The sequence below is a fragment of the Saimiri boliviensis genome, chromosome 2 (assembly GCF_048565385.1).
Source record: "Saimiri boliviensis isolate mSaiBol1 chromosome 2, mSaiBol1.pri, whole genome shotgun sequence".
In the NCBI taxonomy this organism is placed as follows: Eukaryota; Metazoa; Chordata; class Mammalia; order Primates; family Cebidae; genus Saimiri; species Saimiri boliviensis.
In genome coordinates, this window is record NC_133450.1 from 204,748,807 (window position 1) to 204,753,593 (window position 4,787).

The 4,787-nt window shown below is 39.5% G+C and overlaps 1 non-coding gene across 1 annotated transcript; it reads left to right on the top strand.

Annotated features, from left to right (window-relative positions):
* Positions 1–4,259: 4,259 nt before the first annotated feature.
* LOC120366449 (U6 spliceosomal RNA) lies at positions 4,260–4,366 on the top strand. Its single transcript, XR_005581114.1, has one exon. It is a non-coding gene; the product is annotated as a U6 spliceosomal RNA (small nuclear RNA).
* Positions 4,367–4,787: the final 421 nt, after the last annotated feature.

Here is a 4,787-nt window from a genome sequence, read left to right on the forward strand (position 1 = left end):
GCCCAGCCGGAACTTTACTTTTTTAAATACGGGGTTTGATGGGCCATTCCAGCAGAAATGTCAGATGGGAAGTTTGGAAATGCACATGTGTATCTTTTTTTTTTTTTTTTTTTTTTTTTTTTGAGACGGAGTTTTGCTCTTGTTAACCCAGGCTGGAGTATGGCACGATCTCGGCTCACCGCAACCTCCGCCTCCTGGGTTCAGGCAATTCTCCTGCCTCAGCCTCCTGAGTAGCTGGGATTACAGGCACACGCCACCATGCCCAGCTAATTTTTTGTATTTTTAGTAGAGACGGGGTTTCACCATGTTGACCAGGATGGTCTCGATCTCTTGACCTCGTGATCCACCCACCTCGGCCTCCCAAAGTGCTGGGATTACAGGCTTGAGCCACCGCGCCCAGCCTGCACATGTGTATCTTTAGGAGAGAGATTAATCCTGAACATACACTGTCTTCCTTACTCTGAGACATCAAAGGCATGTACTTAGGTACTAACTAGGATGGGGAATTGTCCCTGGATATTTTTTTTCCTAGAGTTTTTCCCAAAGGGCCTTTAAGTTTTCAGCATATAAACACATTTATTTGAAAGGTATTTCCATGACGTTGAAGGCACACATTACAACTGAATTTTATCCCAACCTCCACATGTGGAATCCAGAAAAAATTCTCTGGTCTTACGACTGAAAAGGAAATGAAAGAAGTGTCACTCTGGGTCCGCATTAGGTATTCCTTTATTTTTACACCACTAGAGAGCCATTTAGGGAAAATGTGCAGGCATGTTTCTAAAAAGGTTCCCAAAACTCTTGTCAAATAGCAAATAACTTTGCTATTTCTCTGGGAGTCACAGCAAATTATTCTAAAGATGCTTCCACCTCCCCTTTTGAGTACCACCTTCTAACACAGTGCATGCTACAATGAGAGTAGGGAGTGGGAGGGTCTGAGAAATGCTGAATTCTTGGGTAGCATGCCTTTGGCCTTTGGTTGAAACTACTCCTTGGAAGGCTACTATGTTCCAAATTTTCTCTAATGGATAATTGATTTGTCAATCTCAGTTTCTTCATTGTATATTTAAAAAATTGTCGGCCGGGCGCGGTGGCTCAAGCCTGTAATCCCAGCACTTTGGGAGGCCGAGGTGGGTGGATCACGAGGTCAAGAGATCGAGACCATCCTGGTCAACATGGTGAAACCCGTCTCTACTAAAAAATACAAAAAATTTGCTGGGCATGGTGGCGCGTGCCTGTAATCCCAGCTACTCAGGAGGCTGAGGCAGGAGAATTGCCTGAACCCAGGAGGTGGAGGTTGCGGTGAGCCGAGATCGTGCCATTGCACTCCAGCCTGGGTAACAAGAGCGAAACTCCGTCTCAAAAAAAAAAAAAAAAAAAAAAAAAAAAAAAAAAAAAAATTGTCTTACGTTGTTTTGAACTACCAAAATCAGCACACTCATTTTTCATGATAACACACTTTGGTTATAAATATCATTGCAAAGTGCACTTGAACATTCATCAAAAACTTGAAGATTTTGTTAAACTATGAGGATGGCATTCATCTGGATGGCATTCATCAGATTTCATTAAATTATCAGGATGGCATTCATTGAACACCTGCAATGCAGCTCTGCCAAATGGTCTTCTGTCTTCTCTTTGAATCATGGGTCATACAGGTAGATGAAAACCTCTAAATAAAAAGGTAGATTAGAATTATGAGACTAGAAGAGTCTTTTAAAGATTGCCTACTCTTTTTCAGACATTAAACTATAAAAGCTATTTTGAAGGATGATATTTTATAATCTATTTCTGTCTCCTTTCCTTTCTTCTTTCCTCTCTTCTCTTCTTCCTTTTCCGTCTCTTTACACAAAACATTTCCTGAACACCCATAACATGCCAGATGCTATTAAGTATGAATGGTATAGTGATGAACTATAATCAGTTTCTGCCTTTCTTTCTTTATTTTTGTTTTGTTTTGTTTCGGTTTGGTTTTGAGACAGAGTCTCACTCTGTCTCCCAGGCTGGAGTGCAGTGGAGTGAGTTCAGCTCACTGCAACCTCCGCCTCTAGGGTTCAAGCGATTCTCCTGCCTCAGCCTCCTGAGTAGCTGGGACTACAGGCACCCACCACCATGTCTGGCAGATTTTTTTTTTTTTTTTTTAAGTAGAGATAGGGTTTCACCATCTCTTGATGGTGAAAAGAGATCAGGAGTGGGCCAGGCTGGTCTTGAACTTCTGACCTCATGTGATCTTCCCCCCTCAGTCTCCTAAAGTGCTGGGATTACAGGTGTGAGCCACCATGCCCAGCTGAGTTTCTGCCTTTAATACTCTGTTTAGAGGAAACAGAGACTGTTAATACATCCAGAAACCGAGGTGGGACATCTATATTCCTTAACTGGATGAGTAGGTGATACTTTTATGGAGGTGATGCTTGAATTAATTTATTAAAGGACAAGTAGAGGTGGGGGAAGCAGGCAAGAGGAAAAGGGCATTTCAAGCGAAAGAGCTATTACAGATAACCTCATGGAAAACCAGAGCACATGGTGAAATTGTGTAGGTGGCATGGCTTTTTGTGTGAATGTGGATACAGGAGAGTCCTTGTCCCCCCTACTAATGATGACATTTAAGTAAAATAAAATTGGCTCTTACTTTTAACGCTCTTCTTTGGTAGAATTCTTAAAAGGCTGAGAAGAATAAAATCTTATTCTATGTCATTTAATCAGACCGAACTGTAAGGCAAGGAAACCGAAAGGAAAATTTTCATACATTTAATTTTTTCTTAGTAGTTAGTATTTGCTAAGGGCAATGGTTATTAATAGGAATAGTTAAGGAATAATTTTTCAATTATTCTCAGCTGATTTTCCTGGCAGTATTTAACTTAAATCGGAAGAATGTTAATTCCATTTCTCATAAGATAGAGGGGCATGACCATCTGTGTCAAGAAGAAACAAAACCTCAAAGAGTTCCAAGTTAGTTTGGATCAGTCTCAGGAAATCCAGACTTTTATTTGATGTGGCCCATAAGTCCAATTATTATACTCACAAGGAAGGCTCTTCAAAGACTGGCTATTAGCCTCATTTTACATTCAGGGACAGGAAATGATAAATCTTCAAACAAGGACACGGGGCTTTTAGAACTGATGTCAATGAGAGACTCTCTCTCTCTCTCTCTCTTATCTTTCTATCCTTCCTTTTGATCTGCTTCCTTCCTCTTTGCCCATTCTTCCCCTGCCTCATTTTTTTTCCTTAATTTGTATCTTATGCCTACCAGTATTTCCTTAGGTAGTTTAATACTTTTAATGGTGATACTTGTATTTATAACATTTGCCCTAAAAAAATATTTCAAATAACCTTCAGATCATTCACTTCCCTGGGATTGTCAAATAAGTTTCTTTTATGACTTCTTACACACTTCTACATTTGACAGAGCCACACCTGAAATGGTAGAATTATTGTCTTTGCGTCACTCCGATGCAAGTCTTGTGGAGGATTCAGTCTCTCCCTAGCCCTGCCCTGTGAGGCAGTTTTCACAGAAATGTGTATGAAGATATGCATAGCAGAATTACCAAATCAGCTGGTGACTCAAAGCAAAGATCATAAATTACAGACTCTATATCTAAAATGATCTCAATTGGCTGGAATGCTGGTATGAAATCAATAAGACAAAACTTAAATCAGATGTAAAGGCTAGGTGTGGTGGCTCACACCTGTAATCCCAGCGCTTTGGGAGGCCAAGGCCGGTGAACCTCTTGAGGTCAGGAGTTCGAGACCAGCCTGGCCAACATGGCAAAACCCCATCTTTATTAAAAATAAAAAAATTAGCTAGGTGTCATAGCACATTCCTATAATCCCAGCTACTTGCAAGGCTGAGGGAGGAGAATTGCTTGAACCCAGGATGCTGAAGTTGCGGTGAGCTGAGATTGTGCCACTACATGTCAGCTTGGGTGACAGAGCAAGACTCTCAAAAAATAAAAATAAAAAAAGTAGGAAGAGACCTGTTAGATCTCAGAATTATAGCAATAGTTTCAGTTGACCTCATCTCTCTCCTACCTGTGTTCCCCTCTCCGCCCATGTCCTTCTATTCTTGTAAGTTCTGAAATGAGTCCAAACTTCTCCCATCACAGTCCCTCTAAGTATACAGATTTATCTCTCTATCATGATTAAGGTATGGACAGCGTTGATTTTATAAGTGTATGATCTGTATTGCTGCACAGAGTCCTACACTTAAAACCCCATGCTCAGTTTTAGTCTCCTTGAAATTATTTTATTTTATTTTATTTGTGCTCACTTTGGCAGCATATACACTAAAATTGGAACAATACGGAGAAGATTAGCATAGTCTCTGAGCAAGCATGACACACAAATTCATGAAGCATTTCAAATTTTTATTTATAATAAATAAAAATTTTTAAGTTTAAAAATAATTTTATTTAATTGGCAAATAAAAATTATATATATTTATCATGTACAAAATGTTGCTTTGATATATGTCTACATTATAGAATGGCTAAATCAAGCTAATTAACATATTTATTACTTCACATGCTAATACTTTTTTGTGGTGAGGACACTACAAATCTACTCTCTTAGCCATTTTTCAAGTATGCAGTATGCTATTGCTAACTATAGTCATCATGTTGTGCAGTATATCTCTTGAAACTTTTAAAAATTCATAACAATTTCTTAATCTTTTTTTAGAGACAGAGTCTTATTATGTTGCCCAGGCTGGTCTTGAACTCCTGGACTCAAGTGATCCTCCTGCCTCAGCTTCTCAAGTAGCTGGGATTACAGATGCAAGTCACCATGCC